We start from the raw sequence: 20574 nt of genomic DNA on the forward strand, positions 1-20574 counted from the left end.
TTTAATTCCACCCCTCCTTCGTTTATTTATTTATTTATTCCATTTTATATGCATTACCGGCTTATCCTTGGCTCACTTCCTTATGCCCCCAGAAATGCCAGCTGCATGCCTGCCTGCCTTCCCTCCCTCCTCCCCTGCCCACCTCGCAGGGATGTTGTGTGTGTGTGGCTTTGACTCAGGGGAGAAGTCCTTCCTGCGCTCACTTGGAGTTTTGGAAGTTCCAAATTTTGCAGGTTTAAGCCCCGCCAAAAAACAGGGGATGATGGGACTGCCTTGAGTCTCGGCGTGCGGCGTATGTATCCCTGGATAAGCTGTCATGGTGGTGAGTTTGAGGGTTTTTTTTAACATGCAAAATTGACGGAGCTATGGAAAGGGGTGTTAGATTTTCATAAATTCCCCAAAAATCAGGGGATGATGGGACTGCCTTGAGTCTCGGCGTGCGTATGTATCCCTGGATAAGCTTTCATGGTGGCGAGTTTGAGGTTTCTAATGTGCAAATTGAAGGAGCTATGGAAAGGGGTGTGAATGGGGTGCCTGATTTTCATAAATTCCCCAAAAATCAGGGGATGATAGGACTGCCTTGAGTCTCAGCGTGCATATGTATCCCTGGATAAGCTTTCATGGTGCTGAGTTTGAGGTTTCTAACATGCAAATTGACGGAGCTATGGAAAGGGGTGTGAATGGGGTGCCCGATTTTCAAAAATTCCCCAAAAATCAGGGGATGATGGGATTGCTTTGAAACTTGGCGTGCATGTGTATACCCCCATGAGGTGTCATGGTGCCAAACATGAGGTTTCTAACTTTCACAGAAAAAAAGTTGTATATTTTTTTAGCTTTCAATGCAAGCCTATGGGGGGGGGGAAAACGGAGCTCCGATCCGGATCCGGAGCTCCGAGCGGAGCGGAGCGGAAGTGGGCAGAGTGGGGGCGGGGCGAAGTGGCCCGCTCCGAAAATCGCGGATCTGCAAGTGAAGCGGAGCGGGGGGTCCGTGCACACCCCTACTCAGAACATGATCTTAGGTCCAGGTAGGTATATGTGGGAGGAGGCAATCCTTCAGATAACCTAGCCCCTGGTTGTTAAATGGATAAAATGGATGGGGGAAAGCAGTGCCATGTGTGTCATCTTACGTTTCTTGCTGGAAGGGACAGATATAAATGCCATACATAAATAAATAATACAATTGGAATTAGGAATATTTTCACTTAATGTCTTTACAAATTCCTATTAAGAAATTGTAAGGAACAGCTTTCTGTAAAACAGGTCCCTCCAGATTATTTGGACTACAACTCCCATTGACCACAGAAAGCAGGGCCAATGGGATTATGGAAGTTGTAGTCCAAAGGGATTGTGGAAGTTGTAGTCCAAAGCATCTGGAGTCACCCTGGTGGCTAGGAGCTGCTCTGTGATGGCTTTTGCATGACTTTCAAAGTCACTATGCATTCGTTCCTTGTGCTATGCCTAATGTTTAATGAGAGATTATGAGGCGATAGTCAGCTTTCATTTCTGCACCCACTTACTTAGGGAGTAAGTCTCTCTAAAATAATTTGGTCAATTGAGTTGGAGCTAGTTTACATAATGCTTTCAATCTATGCTAAGTGGTTCAGTAAAAAGATTGCTTTCTGGCTGTCGTGGATCGGGGATGGATGGGTTTGCTTTCTTTGTTTGTCTCAGAGCTTCATCACACCAGCGTTATACTGTGCAATCACTGTGAATTGCGTGCAAAGGACTCCGAAGTTTTCCATCTTATAATCTGCTTTTATTGTGAAGTGCTCCCATGCATCCTGCTTTAATTGCGCTTCTTAACCAAAAGAAGTGCAATATTTCGCTACTAGTTTTCGAGCGTATCATTTGTTGTTTTCCGAGAGGCCACTGGGGCGCAGGAGCAGGATTTGAAGAAAAATTAAACAAATGTTTACATCTGCGTAAGCTTTAAAGATAAAGACATGAAAATTGGCACAGGAATAGATATTAAGGAGAGCTTTAAGCACACTAAATTTGAATTGGATTGGGTCTTCCATTGATTTTTTATGATTTTTTTTACATTTCCCCCCTTAAACCCATTTCCTGGTATGCAAAGGATCTTGCCGCCCGGTAGCAACAACAACAGTGACAGCTTAGCGCTATAGGGGATAATTAGAGGGAAACAGGTAAGTGGGATGAAGCTTAGATGTTTAGCTTGTCCTTGCCAAAGATCCAAAGGACTCCATGGGAGTAGCAGCAGTTGTTCATAAACTGAGGAGTGGGATAACTACAGTCATATGTAGCAAAGATGTCCTCGTCTGTAAAAATCTGAAGAACTGTAATGTATGACAGCCAGACAAGGGGCAGTGTAGGTTGACCATATGGAAAGGAGGACAGGACTCCTGTATCTTTAATAGTTGTAGAGAAAAGGGAATTTCAGCAAGTGTCATTGGTATGCATGCAGCACCTGGTGAAATTCCCACTTCATCACAACCATTAAAGCTGCAGGAGCCCTGCCCTCTCTTGTATCTGGTCACTCTATGAGCTGGATAGGAACCTCTGCAGACCAGGTTGGGCTCCATGGGCTTCCCCATCCCTGCACTCCCAGGTTGAAAAAAGTAATCAGGTTATTATTGGTATTATTTTTTAATCTAACCTGTTCCTGGGATATTTACACCAGGTGTGGTACTTACCAAATAGTTCTGGCCTAATTTTGTGTAATGTGTCAGAGTCTTACTCATTATTTCTGGTAAGAACATTTTATTGTAAGTATTTGGTTCTATGTTCATTTTGTAGACAAAATACAAAATTGTGCATTATTTTATAACCTCACAAAGTTTCCTGTCATCTGAAGCAGTGGTTTTCCGCTGGATCCGATCCGAGACCCACCTCAGGCTCTTAATTTGCAGCATGGGACCCACTTTCACAATCGCTCAATGTGGTGGCAACAGCTTTGCAGTGACCCACTAGTTGAAGACCACTGATATAGAGCCTTCGGTCTGACAGGGACAGGGCCGGTGCCAGACTATTTTGTGCCCTAGGCAAGGTGAGCTACTTCCACCTCCCCACCCCCAAAAAATGCCAACTATGATTTTTAAGAACATATGTTTCCTGGAAAAAATAAGAGGCACAAAACTTGAAACTGCTAAATTTATTTTAAAGTGCAAGAAATACATCATGCCAATTATAGCAAACAAATTGGAAAGGAACGTCTATGGGTCTAAAATGAATTATTTAATAGGAATATCACCTCCAAATCATCCCCCCAACTCACACACGCGCACACACACACACACACACTCAGCATCACTCACTCCAAACAAACACATGCATGAACACATGCATTCACTCAAAGACCCCATGCACCCCATTCACCCATACATTCTCTCTCTCTCTCTCTCTCTCTCTCTCTCTCTCTCTCTTCCGGGTGCATTCCGGAAGTCTGAACGTGGAGCCGCCCCACCCCCACCCCAGCGTCCCTGGCTTTGCTTCGGCTGGGCGGGCGCAGGGCGCCATTTCGCCCGCCCAGGCCCAGCTCAATCCTCGGGCTGGCTCACAGCCAACGCGTGTGAATGCTGCGCTGTGCCCAGCGCCCCTCTTAGCTTCGCGCTCTAGGCGGCCGCCTGAGTGGCCTCTATGGTAGCACCGGCCCTGGACAGGGAGGATGGAAACTTAAACCATGCAATTTTGCAGGGAGAAGGAAATACGACAACAAATATAGAAGTAGTTCTGTTACTAAGAAAAGTGTATGAGAAACAGGCCGACAGGGTATTCAAGATGTGTGGATGTCTGTGTCTGTCTGTCTGTCTGTTTCTTATGTATTTTTTCTTAATACTAACATTGAATTAATACTATCTTGGTTCTGCATCTCTATCTCTCTTTAAAAAAAGAAAGATCAGTTATCACCCTCTCCCAAATCTCTGTTCTCCATGAATTTTGAAATGTTCACTTAGGTGAATAGAACTATTGTCAAATCCATTCAGCGGCACAGTGTGCATACAGTACTGCTAATCTGTGATTACTCAAACCACAGTAGTAGTAATAACAATGAAATAGAAGTCTATTATATGTCTAACAATCCTTAGTTTTATAAGTATCGTAAATTGCCTTGACAGGAACATTGATAATGAATTGAGCAGACCAAAACTTGGCTGAAATGGGGTTAATAAGATATATGCAGGCAAAACCTGCCCAAAAGTGGACATTTTCTAAGTAATTTGAACAAGGCATAAAGAACACAGAAGGTGCTAATTATCAAAATTAGCCTTATAGCTTTCTGTATGCTGGGGACTGACTCAACCTTACATGTAAACCAGTACAAAGAGACAAATTAAGCATATGGGTAATCAGATCTGCAATTTCTAGAAATAAGATCTGCAGCCTATCAAAAGCGCTTCAGCTCAAATGGATCTCAAGACAACAAATTCTCTGAATCTGGGGCACACAAGTATCTTTTTAAAGTATCTTTTAAAAGAAGATGAGACAAATTGATGAAGGTAGGTCAATAGATATTCGCAACGAGAAACCAAATGCAGCCTCCATGTTTAGAAACAGTATACTTCTGGGCTTGGGGAAATGGAATGGTGGGGGAAGATTTTCCACATCCCCCCCCCAGTGGAAAATATGGACATTGGGTTGAAAATGGAAGAACGCCCCCCTGCAGAATGAGTTCAATGCTATTTTACTTGTTACACGCAGTTCATGCTGATGCAAATCCCTTAGATCCATGTTTCAAAGTTTCCATTGTTAGTGAGGATAGTATTGGAACTGCATTTGACTGGATTACTAAAGAAGCAACACTCTTAAAACCTGCCCCCCTTCTTTATGGCACAGAGGCACAGTGTGGCACACCACACTGTGGCACAGAGAGGCGCCTTGCTCCCGCACTTGCGTTCCTTCTCAGCACTTACGCTGACTTTTTTGGCAGTGGAGTCCATGGCGCCCCCTGATTGGTCACCATGCGCCTCTGGAAAAGTTTAAAAAAACAGGGGGGAGGAGAGGAACAGGGCCTTTACTTTCTCCCTTTTTTATTTTATTTTCTGTATCTGCGCAGCTGCGCAGATACAGATAATAATAAAAAATGGGGGAAGGAACGAGGCGGCAAGAGGAGGATGCAAGGAGAGGGACTGGGTGAACCACATCTCCTTCCCCTGGCTGCCCGTTCCTCCCCACCCACCCCATTTCTTTTTCTTTTTATTATCTGTATCTGAGCAGCTGTGCAGATACAGATAATATATATTTTTAAAAGGGGGTGGAAGAACAGCCCCGTTCCTCTCCTCCTCCCCCTTTTTTGTTTTACTTTTCCAGAGGCGTGGGGCCACCCGTGGCAACCAATCAGAGGACGCCATGGACTTCGCGGCCAAAAAAAGTCAAGGTAAGTGCCTGACTTTTTGGGAGCAGAGTTTCCAGGGTTTGCCCCTGGATGGCTTCACAATGGCGGCTACGTCATGTACATGACCTGCTGCTACTGCGAAGTCACCCTAGGGCAAACCCTTCGTGTAGACGTGCCCCTGATGTTGGGGAAATATTTTCAAATGTTTCAGAATACAGAACACCTTCACATCCAGGACTGCAATTTGAAAAGTGTTTTCAGTATAACTTTCAAAAGACATAGATGTGCTCTTTGGAATGATGCTTGCATCTTAATGTGGATGAAAATATAGTGCAATTATGTACACATTTAGACAGAAAAAACACAACTCCCACCATCACTCAAAGCAGCCATGCTTGCTGGGTCATGCTGGGAATTTTAAGTCTTTTTTTGGCTATACATGCATAGGATTGCACCCTAAGTTTGCTTTTTGGGCTGGGAAAAATGGGGAATATAGAATGACTTGAAGAATCATACCCTACCTGAACCTCCAAGCCTCATCTTCAGGAGCATGGGAGGACTACACATTGTTTTTCTTCTCTGCAGCCAGTTCAGGGGCACCTGGGAGCATCCACACCCCCTCTTCTAAGGGTAGTGGGTTTTCTTTTACAAAAAATGGGACTGACATGTTTTTGTTTATTTTAAGCTGTAAATGCGAAGGATTGCATTTACAGCTAACTGGGGGTGGGGACAAGGGAGTGCTCTCTCCCTGGTGGGATTTCCAACCCCCCTTTAATTTTAATTTTTCTTAACAGGGCTCTGCAGAGGCTTGGAGCCTTGCTCCAAGCTAAAAAAAGTCAGGGTAAGTCCCCGACTTTTTTTAGTGCGGAGCTTCGGGGCTTTGCCCCTGGATCACTTCGGAGAGGCAGCTGCGTTATATAGATCACCTGCCGCCACTCTGAAGCTACCACAGGGGAAAGCACCCATGTAGAGAAGCCCCAAAAGCATTGCTGCAGCCTTAACACGCAGCTCCCTGTTCACAACTCTGGAGCTGCACAACTCTGCAGCTAACACCACATCACAGAAGCAAATTAACAGAGTTCCTTGTTTGTAATTCTGCAGCTGCGTAGCACTGGAGCTAACAACACACCGGAGAAGAGAATTAACAAAGTTCCAGAGTTAATTAATGCAGGAAGCACACAGACATCTCTCAATGGGAACACAGGAAAAGGAATGAATGGGGGAAGGACCAGCCCACATCACAGCCAGGTCACAGGCATGTCCAGGATTTAATGCGGAGGCATGGGGGCTCCTTGCAGATCAAGCGCCAGGGAGCCGCTTTAACTAAAAAGAATGGAATAAAAAGACTCTCCAATAGTGCATCTTTTCCAGGTGGAAGCAGCTGGTTGGGAGCACGCTGGCCATGACGTCATGTGTTGCAAAGGACCTCACCACCCTGTGAAGACAGCCCCCCTGTGTAGCATAAACCATCATTTGCTGTCACATCGTAGCTGTTACACTATGCTTCGCGCTTTCCCTCCAAACCAGGATCTAAGTGATTTGCAGTAGCATAAATTGGCTGTAACAAACAAAACGTATTTCATTCATTATTCTGCAAGGGAGTAGATTCATAAACCATTTCTTTAATTTTCCCTCCAATATCCAGATTTTCCATTTCAGGCCCAGAGCTCGGGGTTGGGGAAATAAGTAGTGTGTCACCTGTTCTCAGTCATCCTTGTGTACATTGTACATATGGAAAACTTCTAAAGAGGCTCATGTCTCACCAATCATCGATACTAATAGTCTCCATTGAAAAGTATGGATACAATCCTGTGCACAGCTGTTGCAACTACATTCCACTGAAATCAATTTAATTGTGCATGTTGGTGTTATTGGTTTCAATGGGGACTTAGGACTGGTTCACAGATCTCCTTCTTATTGAGGGAACTTGCATGATAATGCTTTCTTTTGCCTGTAGTGGCCTTCATTTCTGACAGCCAGTACAGGTGGTTTTAACTGGAGAGTTCTCCCCTTGTTCTCAAAAGGAGCACACCGCCATCACTGCTGTCCATTTAGCTTTGTAGTAATGCCCAGTTTTCCTTTGTCAAAGACAGCAAGGGACTTGCTGCCCAGGCTGATGAATTCCTTTTCTCTGGTATGGTGGAGGAGGCTCTTGCATAGGAAAGAAACATGAGAATTCCCTATTCGTGAACATACCATTAAAGGAACGAAGTGTGGTTGGGTTTTGTTCTTTAGCGTTGCCACATAAATGACACTTAGCCCTAGCTAATTATATACCTGCTGTTAAGTTGGCATCGGTTGATAGGCTTCAGTAGTGTTTAAGTATATATGGTTTGCATTTCTAAAATACTAAATACCCTTTCTATGGATTCCCAGAAAGTGGGAATATATTTTGAAATTCACACAGACAGCCTTCGCAGACATGCGCTATGTATGAAAATAGGCGTTCCAGTGTGAAGTGTCTGTGTTGGGTTTGGCACTTATATTTTCAGTAGGTCGGGACAGAGGCAGATCATGTGTATGTCCAGCTGTGCAGGAGGACAAGTAACGCAGTAATCCCATACCCTCTTTCCTGGGTGTGAGCCCCATTGAATGCAGTGGGATTTACATACCTACTCAGGAGTATAGGATTACACTGCAAGGCAAACAAAAATGTTTGAAAGTGAGTTCTAAAACCTGCAGTTGTTATGGTGAATAGGAAAGTCAGGACCAAAGGACATGTGGTGCTAAACACATGACTGCAAGTTCCATGAATCTTTTTTTCTAAAACCTCTAAGGGCATCTTTACACTAAGGGGAAATTACGTCACTTACCCAGGGCATTTGTGCTTCCTGTTTTTTGGCGCGGTTGTCATGGGCTGTATTACACAGACAGAGAGGGGTGACCCCATAGTTTGAATTGAATACTTCCCCTCTAGGTGTGCTCAGTTCACTTCAACTGAGACACCGCCATCTAGTGGTGGAAGATCCTGCTTTTTTTCCGATATTACCACTATTTAAGTGGTTTTTTTCGTGACAGAATTTTCAACGGATGCAGTAGGAGACAACCTGGTTGTTCACGCCATTGTTTAAAAGACCTGCAAACTTTCATGAGTGGCCAATCATGAGCATGCAATAAATTGCTCATTTAGAGGAACCCTAAAAAGCAGCAGTGGGGATTAGGGTTGTGACCTTCCTTGCCATGATCCTGATCAAATTCTCTTCCTCCAAAATGCTGTGAGCCCCAGGAGAGAAGCTCTCAAGACTGTGCTGGTAGAGCAAAAACCAATATGAATTTTATTAATATAAATATAGAACAGTGCTTTGCTAGGGTGACCATATTTTGGAAACCAAAAAGGAGGACAACATGGTCGGCCCCCAAGGGGGCGTGTCCAGCACCAAGGGGGCATGCCCACCCAAACATAGCCTTGGTCACATGTCTGATTTTACAGCACACGTTTAAGACAAATCTGTTCTATATAACATTAGGGTGACCATATTTGGGAAACCAAAAAAGAGGACACCTAGTGTGTGTATGGGGAAGCAGCTTTCTGAGTCCTGCAGAAAGTACGTTATTCCCCCGCCACCTTAAAGAACCCGATTGGAGTGGAGGAGGGGAAAGTATTTCATTCTGCACCACCACTATCCACTCCAATTGGGGCCTTTTCTATAATGTCCACGAATGACCCACTTTCCCCTTTAAGACTTCAATTGGAGCTCGGGGTGGGGGAATGATGTGCCTCAAGAAAGCATGTCACTCCCTCCTGCCATGCTAATGGCAGCCTTAAAGAGGAAGGTGTGTCATTCCAGGACATTATTGAAAATTATAGAAAATCCCCCCTGACACCATGGAAAGAACAAAAACCAGGACAAATCCTGGGAAATCCTGACAGTTGGTCACCCTAGCTTTGCTAAAAAGCACATCTTTATCTGAAGACAATATACAGTTATCAGGAAGAGGATCAAGGGTAGGCATGGTCGAGCACCTGCCCAGAGCCCAAACCCCAGCAAGGGCCCACTGACAAGACTTCCCTTGAACTTGCTCCTTCTTTTGACCATTTCAACCTGCTTGTTCACTTGCCTCTCATTTGGGCAGCCTATTTGCTCAATGGCTCTCTGCCTGTCAAGCATGCAAGTAGTAGCAGTGATGAGAAAGAGGAGGAGGAAAGAAAAGGAGGGACAATATCAAGTGGTGACAACCGTGGTGAGAAGGTAGATTCACTGAAGGAGAGGGCCCATGGGGGGGGGGGTGTCTTGCCTAAAGACTGTCAAAAACTTGGAGCCAGCAATGTCCGTTAGCGTTAGCCACTTGAAACTCTCAGAAATTCCTAGAACAAATGTCATTTACATAAGGAAGACTTCTTGCTGTTCCTATCTGGATATTTGCAAACCTCATCAGTGCAACATAAGTTGATGCAGTGAAAGCTCTCCTATTCCCTATAATCCACACCAGGAACTGATTACTCCATTGACATCATAAAACTGACTACTTGAGTCATTACATTTTCTGATAAATAACTGAAGACAAGGACTGACAATGGATCTCCTTGGAGTATCTAGCCATGAACATGCATGTAGGTCATTCAAGCTTGTCACTGCATGCATATTCTGGAGCTGTGTATTTATTAGCATGTCTGTCCCATGCTTCTGTCCATGGATAATCAGAGCAGCTTACAAACCTTTAAAAAACAATCTAATTGGGTTCTTTCAGTTAATTTTCTCTTGTGATCTCTTAACCTACCATAGCTAAGGGTGCAATTCTATGCATGTTTAGACAGAAACAGTTCCTACAACTCCCAACATTCCCCAGACAGTGTGTTGGCTAGATAATGCTGGGAGTAGTAGTAGTGGGGTGTTTTTTTTTGTCTAAATGTGCATATTGTGCCCTAACTGAACTATATGGTCTAGCTGCCACTTCTGGAATAACAGGTGCTTTTGAATCAGTTCCCACTTGCCTCTAATTAAATATGATATACAGAGAATTGTGCTTTTATGATGATGATGCCTTGTAGGTTCAATATTCCCCCAGTGTACGTGTGTGAATTTGTAATCTTGTATTTCAAGAGGTAACAGTGACAAAAACAATTTGAAAAATAAAATGTATGTCCACATTTTAAGAAAAGTGTTTGGGGACACAAGGAGGGTCTATGACAATTGAAGAGAACTAGAAGGGGTGAAATTAAAACTCAGTCTATGCCAATGCAGTGATCAGGAGTACTGACTTATGAATTTTATCGATCAGGTATTAAATCCTGCTCCTTGTGGGTGTTGCCATTTCTTCTTCTCTCCTTAAGCCTTCCCTTACTTGGCACCCTCCAGATGTGCTGGACTACAAATCCCATCACCCCACCCAGTATATTGACTGAGTGATGATGGGGCTTGTAGTCCAATACATCTAGAGGGCATTGGGCTGGGGAAGGCTGTCTTAAGGGAAATGGATCTGATTTGGTCTTTCCCCTTCATAGCCATTTCAGATAAAATTTCAATGGTGTGCTCGAAATGGGTTCAAAAATGCAACATCCATCCATTCAATCCATCCATTAGGGTAATGCAGAGTTCACAATCAGCTCTCCATGCTGTTCCCTTCCTAGACGGCCTGCTTGTTGTTGACCAAGCATCAGCAAATGGGCTTCCAAGTGTACTCAGAGAAGAAGTGAACCGTTTTACATTCTTTTAACATTACATCAAGCAGCACATCTTGTAGTTATCATGCTAGGCAGGAGTTGGAAGTGGTAGCAAATGGCTTAGTTAATTGTGTTGTGTCATGCTTTAGTAATCCGGCAGCCCACTGGATTGCTGATCTTTCCTATGCACAATTATCACAATGTTGGGCATCTTTGCAGGATATTGTTATTAAATTAGGGGAGGGGTGGAACCGTACAGAAGGGTATGTGAAGATACGTTCTTATAAATTCCGTGTGTCCAATTATAGACGTGATTATAGACACAAAGAAAGGTATGCATGTCATTTGCTTTGAAATGTAGAAAATGGATATAAAGTAAAAAGCATGCCAATTGCACCTATGACTAGTGGCTCCTTTCCTCCTTACCTCTGTTCGGTCCCCTGTTACATATCATGATTGACTCCCTTACGTGCACTCTAGAGCCACGTGTACACAGGAAGCTTCCTGACCTTTGAGGAAGTTTGGATGAACATGGTTTCCCCCCAGCCAGCCAGCTTGGGGAAGGCTGCTTTACCTGCATGAAGATTCCCACTTCTGGCAAAGATTGGGTAGTCCATTGATTCATTGTGTTAAAGCTGATATAGTCATACTTGGAGTAGTTCCAGACCTACTGAAATCAGTAGGGTTCTTAAGTTAGTAATGATTAACGTATCCTTGATTTCAATGGGTCTACTCTAAGAACATTAAATAATTCCATCTGATGAGCATTTTATTGCATGCTCATTACTGGCCACTCATGGATTTCTTGGAAGTCCCTCGCATGATGTCTTCTGCCTCTCGCGCCCTTCTGCCCCTTCTGGCCTTCCTTGCGCCGGAAGAAAACCCAGAAAAAGTCCGGTTGCTGCTCTGTCCTGCTGTGTGTGGGAGAAGCAGCATGATTACTACACCCAACTGAATGGGCCTGGTACTCATTGTTTACTTCCTGTTTTCAAACAGGTAGTAACTGAGCAACGAAACCAGGAGCGGAGAAGCCACTGTAGCTAGCGTTCTTTCCCCAGGTGTGATGGAGCTTTAAATCTGGATCCAACCCATTGTTTTAAAGTACAACTTTACCCTTAAAAAGAAACCAGTCTTTCTTTTCCTTGCCTGAAGGGCACCAGATTGGGGATGGCCATGGTGGAGAATTCCTGACAATGCTCACTATTTTCCAGGAACTCACAGAGCAGTGTAAGAATTACCACACCAAATAACTGAAGTTGGAGGAAGAAACCACAACAGCTCATGCATTTTAATTTTTTTTTAGCCTTTGGGTCAGCCTCCCCTCCCCCTGCTGCAATACACCATTCTGAAGTGCCATTTGTTACAGGCAGACAATGGCCAGGTTTGGACAAACAAGCCGCCATGGCTTCTTTTCCCTGCCCTGCTCATGCTGCGCACATGATCACCATTTCCTTCAATGCAAAGTGGGTTATCCTCAACGCAAAGTGGGTTATTGTGTCATCCGAACCCGGTGAGGTGCACGGCAGGGGTGGCTCCTAAACCACCCACAACTCCTACAACAAACCATGGGTTGTGTGTGGGGAGGGGTTTAGAAGCCACCACTGCCATGCACCTCGCTAAGTTTGGATGACACAGTAACCCGCACTGCATTGCAGGTAATTAGGGAAATGGCAGTCATATGAGCAGCATGCACAGGATAAGGAAATGAAACCATGGTGGCTTCTTTGCCTCCTGTGATCATCCAAATCTGGGCATTAAGTGGGTTCACATAATCATAGAGAGGCTTATTTCCCCTCTTTGTGAATGCTGGTCATGTCCCACCCATCCCCGACAACGTGGCTTGTTGTGTTGTGCGGACCTGGCCAGGGTGACTTGTTACTGAGGGTAACAAGCCATCCAGAATCCATGGCTTGGTGTAGGGTACTGGGTGGCTTGTTACCCACAGCAATGAGTCACCCTAGGAGGGTTGGCATGACACTACAAACCGCATGGCTGGGGGAAATTATGCTAGTCCCCCCCGGCATGCAACCAGCATGTGCGAGGAGGGGAAATAAGCCATCATGGTTTATCTCCTTCCGTGATTATACGAACCCGGCCATTGAGAGAACACAGTGACAGCAAAATCTCAAAATCCCTTCCTGGGGCCAAAATACATTGCTCAGTCATGTTTCTTGCTAAGACCACCATGTGCCTTATTTTCCAATCGATATTTATCTAACTTAAAAGCTTCCACCCACTGGATTTTTCTTATTTTTATGCCTAATTGGATCTTGTTATGCCATTACATATAGGATAGTCATGATAAGAAAAATACACAAATTAAAGCCAGCTTTTGAATGACAGCCCATAAAACATTTCCTCACATATGGTATCAGTGTGTCATCCACTTTCATCATCTTTACAAAACAGCCATTATCGTCAGCCTTTCATTAATTTCTTTTAACTGTTGTCACTGACTTTTTTTGCTGTTCCCCATGGTCTGCTGTATCCCTCCCATTTGCCACTTGAGTTATGATTCCTTATTTTTATCATACATGTGTCCCATGCTCCAATTATGACCAAATAATTACGAATAATACATTTATATTTTATTACTTATTTATATATTTTCTTAAATTTTTCTGTATCTCACCCCTCATCCACAAGGATTTCTGAGGCAGCAAAGAATATAAAAACACAAAACCCTCAATATAAGATTTAAAGCACAACACAATGTGCTACAAAACAGATAATTCAGTGCTATTTGAGTGTTCAAAGTGCTTCACATACTTTATCTCAGTAATCTTTACAACACCCAGGTAAAGTAAATCAGTATTACCCACTCTATATTATAGATACAGAGCAACTGAGGATGAGAGATATTAGTTTGCCTAATTACGGAGGAATAGCTGGATTAGTCTGTTGTAGCAAAAAATGTTAAAGAATCTTGTGGCACCTTAAAGTTTAGCAAATATACTGAACGTTTCTACATGAGGCTGTTAATTGGCTGTATCTATTTTAGGTTTCAGCTCGGAACTCAGATCTGAGTGCTACACAAAGAATGTATCTTTTCTTGCCTTTCTGCTACATAACTTCTAGGTGACACTGTGGTATAGTAGAGTAGTACAAATATGCAAGTGAAAAAAGCAGTTTCGTCACTTTTACAATTAAATACTGCATTTTCCCTGCTCTAAAAAATCTCACCGAAAGTGCTCTTTAGATTCAGAAGTGAAACTGGAGGGTCGCAATGTTATCTAAAGAACCCATAAACAACCATGAGTAGGGAATGACAAGTGCACAATAAATGCCTCATGTAGATGCGCACGAGCGCTTGTGCGCTGAAAGGTAGGGTTGTTGTTGTTGTTAATTTAAAAAACAACCACTCACCCCACCCCACCCCCAATGGGTACAGAGCTCTTGAGGAGCTCTGCAGTGCGTGCGCAGTTCCCGGCTCCTCGCGAATAACCGCAAGGAGCTGGGACAAACCATGATGCCCAGCCACACATTCCGCAGTCTCAAGATCAGCCCAGGACCATGGAAAAAATGGGCTCAAAGGGCAGGGCGCATTCCCAGGGCAAGGGATCCCTCCCTGATCTCGGGATCCCCTGTGCGTCATGTGAATGCACAGGGATGATCCCGGGGATCACCCCAGGATTTTGCCCCATCTAGCTATGGCCTGTGAAAAAGCCCTTAGTGGAGCCAGGGAGGAATGGTATGGTGGATCTCTCTCTGCGTGCCAACCCCTGTGATCTCACATTAGGCAGGGCAAATAGTGTTGGTGGGGTAGCTGTATTTTAAACCCTGTCATAGCTGAATGGAATGGAGTAGCTTTGGATACAGTGGGTCCAAAGCTAGTTCACCTGTAGAATACTCCATTTCGGTGCCTTATGCTGCTTCTGCCAGTGCTAAGTGCCGATGGTAGTTTTCTGCCTGCCCTCAGCAGGCAGACCAGGATCCTCTGCCAGCAGAGGGGCACCTCCACCATACCATAACTTCATTCACCAGGCAACATCAAGGGTTTGGGATTGCACTCTTAGTTCCTTAGGCAGGGGTGGTCAATTGTAGCCTTCCAGATGTTGAACTGAATCTTCCATCAGTCCTAGCCAACATAGCCAATGGTGACAGATGTTGGGAGTTGCAGTCCAACAAAGCCTGGAGGGCCACAAGTGGCCCACCCATGACTAAAGAAACAAGATTTTCATATCTATATAAAATAGTTCAACTTGACAAGACAAGCAAATTTTGCACTGGCTGCAAAATGTAGTTCATCTTCCAAGAATAAACTCTGCAGCCATTTAGTTGGGAGCCCCTGAACTAGGTAACCCAACACTGGCAAATCCAGGTTGATCTATTTTGATTACTGGCCCTCACACCCATCTGTAATCAGCCTGCCCCAGATGTGTGAGAAATCAGAGTATTCGAGTGTCATGGAAACAGGCCTGTGTGTTTTGTGCTTGTGCCTCAGCAAATAAAAGTAGAGAGCTTTCAGAAGGACGTCATGGCCCATTTGTTGATAGGTTCAAAAAGAGTGCTCTCACTACATGAAATACAGATTACAGGTTTCCAGCCAGCAAAATTTGGCACAGGAATAATAGGTTAAATATGGCTAGTAGTTACCACTGGCTAAGAATCTCTTGTATCCCTACCTATAAAGCAGAAAGTATGTGTGTGCGATGTATGTCCGGAAATGTTTACCCACTTCCAGATGAGTTAGAAACTTGAAATTTGGCATGCCGATAGGTCTGGCTGTACAATGTACCAGAAAAATCTAAAAATCTAAGTATTTTTAAAGAATTTAATAACAACCAAGGCCTACGCCTACAATTCCCAGCATGCCTTGTGTGGGAGGCCAGACTTTGGTGGCCAATGAGAGTGCATGGGCGGGTTGCCGCTGCATGTCTTTCACAACCCCGACTCCTAAGGTCGGTCTCGAGCAGTCAACCCAATTCCACATAAAAGCAAACAACCCACATAAATGGGCTGCGTCCATTTGCGGTGCCTCTTCCCACCCTCTGCGTGACTTTGAGGGGCCAAACATGCTCAAAGGCACGCTGTCCTGATAACGCTGCTTTCTCAGAATCTGGGGGAAGCAAGTGCGCTGCCTTGACCCTTAAGTGGGAGGAAGGTAGGGGAGGCACTCTATGCATGCCCAGAAACACACCCAACAAAGGGGAGGAGGAAGTGTCTGGCCAAGCCCAGGCGCTTCAGTACAGGCTCCTGATGGAGCATTTGGTGGGTGAGAAGCGCAGGCCAAGGCAGTCCTAGAAGGATTGGTTGGAGCTGGGTGCATCCACTGACAGCCACTTACCTCCCCTCATCAGTGGTGCTACTCCTCGACGCTCTATTGAGGAGCAGCATTGGCAGCAAGAGGATGTCTCAGAGGATGCGGGCACCTGCGGGCTGCCAAAGGCTTGCTGGGAAGTGTAGTACTGGCATGCAGAGTGGCTGATTTAAAATAAAGCATGGGTTACCAAACCAGGTCACTTTCTCTCAATCCTAACTCAGCTCCTACTTCCCTGACCTCTCACTAGCTGTCTTTCTTCTCCTTCTACCTGACTTTCTCTAACTGCCACTCACCCCGCCCACCGTTCCATTCTAGAACCAGCTATCAGTCATTCCTCCATTCACTCTTCTGTTGCAATGGTATAATCCAGGTTCACACATGCCATAGTTAAACTATGGAATTCACTTCCACAAGTTGTAGTGATGGCCACAAATTTGGATGGCTTTAAAGGGGGATTAGACAAATTCATGGATAAGGTTATTGATGGCTACTAGTCCTGATGGCTACTAGTCCTGATGCATCAAAGGCAGTATGCCCATGTACATCAGTTGCTGGGAAACACGACCGAGAGGATGCCATTGCAATAATGTCCTAGATTGGCCACTGTGTGAACAGAATGCTGGACTAGATGGAACCTTGGTCTGATTTTGCATGGCTCTTCTTATGTTTTGTTCTAGAGCTCCAAGGTCTGCTGTACTTCCTCAGTTTGGACAACTTGATAAATGAGGAGTTGCAGTATCCCACTTGTCCTAATGGATTTTTATAGGAAAGGACCTGGGCGAGTCCGGCACCAGCTCCATGGGTTTTGACCTCTCTTAGGGGAATTTGCCTCCTTTGTTTTTATCTTCTAGATTTGTGAAATGTCTACATACCTTGGGATTCACCCAAGTGTGTGGAGACCTCACTCTTGTGCATGGATGGGGCCACTTGCCATCAGTAATGACCAACATTCTCCAACAAAGTTGGCTTTTGGAAGGAGATGGGGTACTTCATTTTAACTTTGTTTTTAACATTTTTGTTTTGTTTTAACTTTCCACAGAGTTAATCAGATTAGAAGAGGTGAGTGTGATCTCTCTCACCTTGCCATTCCCTGCACAAAGTAAGAGTGTTAACCAGACTCTCCTGTGATCATGTAAAGCAGGAGTCCCCCAGCCTTTTGGGCCAGTGGGCAAATTTAAATGTCAACGTGTGTCACAAAGTAGCTCTCATGGTGGGCATGGCCAGTCATAAAACATGCATCTCCCAGAAGGCAAACTGATGAGGCTAAAAGGCTAGTAACTTGCAGGGGCTTCCAGGGTGGTCTCCTCATGCAGTGGCAATTGTGCAGTTCTTATAGTCCAAGATGCCAAAGTCTCACAAAAGCTGGACCAGACCCTGGGTAGCTTAGTAGGGTCAGATGGGGGGTGTCTGTGTGCTATATGCTGTAAAAGGAAAGACTTGTATTTGAGTTCTCAACCATGGAAAAGATATTAGTCTTTTGCTACCTGGAAGCATGGGAGACGCTTTACACTAAAATATATGTAGTGAAAAATGTTTTGCATTATCATTGTACGTGGTTGACTGGGTGTGCATCTATGCACAAATGTAATGTGTGACCATAGGTGTGTGCAAGGGATGTGCCAGGTGTGCCCAGGCACACCCTAATGATGTCTCAAGAAATAAGCACCGGAATGAGGGGGGCATTTCTCCTCATTCTTCTCCCCCACCTGCAGTGGCCTTCCCGTGGTCAGGCAAGATGAATGCAAAGTAGGGCATCAGTGTTTACAGTTTTTAATAGATAAATGAATAAAATAACATCCTTTATGACTGAGTATTCAATAAATGTTCACTTTATTATTATTATTTTAAAAATAGAAAATAAAATTCCCTGGGTGCGCACCCTAATGACATATGCTGTGCACACCTATATGTGTGACTTCAGTATTGCGGGCAGAATTGAGGCCCACTACAGATGGCTGGCCCTGGGGCCTGTCATGGTCTTGATCCTACCCTGGTTGTAGATGTAGGAAAAGAACAAAGAGGTAGGGAAAAAGAAGCCACCCAGGTGATATTAATGTTTTGGGATTTTCTTTTTTTCTTTTAAAATGGGATACATCAAGAAGAAAATTTGACAACACAGAGTTATGGGGTAGGGCAGGAAATCATCCTGTGATGACTTTTCCCCATAGAAAGATACTATGGGAATCAGGCTTTGGATTGGAGAGCTGCCTGAGAAACAGGGACAGGACGGGGAAGGGGCAGCGACCCGTGAGAAACGTCCTTCATAACATCCAGTAAGAAGCCTGGTCAGATCTGGTCCATGTGGTCTATTAATACTGTAATCGAAGCAAGTGACAACCGCCTAAATAACTCTTAATAAGTAGATATAGCTCTTCATTATCGAGCATTTGATTAGACATTTATTATTTATGCAATTTTGCCTTAATGGCACAGCAACAAGATTTATATCTTATGTATTGATTTCAATTGATTGCTAATTTTTTCCTTAACAATCCGTTGGCATTTAGTTATCAGACATTAACTATCTTATTAAAACCAAATTAAATGCTATTCTGGTTTTAATTGTATTAAAATAAATGTTGGCAATGCTAATGAAATGCAAATAAGACTTTCAATTATGATGTTGCTTCAGTGAATTCAGTTGTTGTGTAAGGGGGCTCTGAAAGCTATGTGGCCCAACCCAGCCAGCAGGAACTGAGACTGGGCTAGGATTTTGGGGTTACGAGCCTCTTCCTCCAATAGTGTTTGGCTTGAGGTAAGTGGGGGTTAGATGTACACCCAAGATTTGTTTGCATCAGCGTTCCTCAGCCTGGGCCCCTCCAGGTGTGTTGGATGGCAACTCCCATAATTCCCAGCCAACATGGCCAAAGGATTATGGGAGATGCAGCCCAGCATCTGGGCACCAGGTTGAGGAAGGCTGGTTCACCTGTACACTAGAGTCCCAAGGCCAGTATCAGGGTTCTGCATAAGTAGGCACCTGCCAACAGCTCACATCCTGCAATGGGCTCGTTGACCAGAGGCCCTTGCACCTGCTCCCTGTCCGCAGTGTGTAAAGCCAGCATTGTGCTATAATACAGCCACTAGATGGTGCTGTTTCATTGAACGTAATAGAGCATTACTGAGAGGGGAAGTTTTCAAATTCAAATCATGTGGCCATTATCTAAAGCAGCCCATCATAAACCCGGAAAGACTCCTGAAGAAGAAAGCCCGGTAAGAGTGTGGGGTTTTTCTTTTATGTAGAGACACCCCTAGTCACACTGTGTAGGATGCAAGTTGTGGCCCTAGAGGGGGATGTGATTCCTCAGCCACATGCATTCAATGGGGACTGGATGTACACCATCCATGTGCAGGCCATTTTGTGTGTGTTTAAGTGGCCAAAACTCCAGGGCCGAAGACAAAAGGGCCAAAACAAACAAACAAACAAACAAGAAGACCAGCGTATTTTAGCTTAAAGCTCTTACTGCTAGTAACCAAATCTTAGGAGTGAGCCAGTGTGGTGTAGTGGCTAGAACGTTGGACTGGGAGTTGGGAGATCCGGGTTCTAGTCCCCACTCAGCCATGGAAGCTCACTGGGTGACTTTGGGCCAGTTGCAGACTCTCAGCCCAACCTACCTCACAGGGTTGTTGTTGTGAGGCTAAAATGGAGAGGAGGAGGATTATGTACACCATCTTGAATTCTTTGGAGGGGAAAAGGGCAGGATATAAATAAAATGGATGGATGGTTTTCAACCTTTTAGAATAGGGGGGAAACTGCACAACAGTCAGGAAACCATCAAACAATTGGTAGTTGGGGGAAAGGGGTGGGGTCCTGAGAGGGCCAGATTTGACCCCCCTGAGCCTGAGCTCAACAACCACCCTGCTGTAGATGCGTCACATGCTTTTTAAAGACATCCCGACATCACCTCCATGGTCTCTTAGGGCCACCTATATTTTTTACTGGGGGTAAGACATTAATTACGCCTGAATTCGACACCAAAGTAGCTGTTACACCTGTCCATTAAAGACTTGGAAATGGTTGCTGTAGTGGTTGTTCTGGGCATTATTTCTTCCAATCAGCAGCCGTGCCCAGAACAATGACTGACACAGACACACTAGAGAGGTCCTTTGAGGGTAGAAAAGACTTGTGTTTTATATAAAGATAAACCTGTGTTTGCAAATGTGAAGCGTGCCTCCAACTTTAATTTGGAAAAAGTGTGTCTCAGCTGTGAGACATTTGGAAAACAATGCTTCAAATGCTACAGGACCAGAATAGTGTGGGGACATCTGTCCCCTTTCAGTCCTCCCAGCTCCTTTCCTGGTCAGGTTGTCTTTTGGACTTCATTTTTCACATGTGTTTGCCCATGAAATCTGTCCTGGCTCGGTGACTCTTGTCACTGACTAGCCCCAAGCTGGATGTGTTTTTGATTTGGTACCACA

The sequence above is a fragment of the Elgaria multicarinata genome, chromosome 8 (genome assembly GCF_023053635.1).
Source record: "Elgaria multicarinata webbii isolate HBS135686 ecotype San Diego chromosome 8, rElgMul1.1.pri, whole genome shotgun sequence".
NCBI lineage: Eukaryota > Metazoa > Chordata > Lepidosauria > Squamata > Anguidae > Elgaria > Elgaria multicarinata.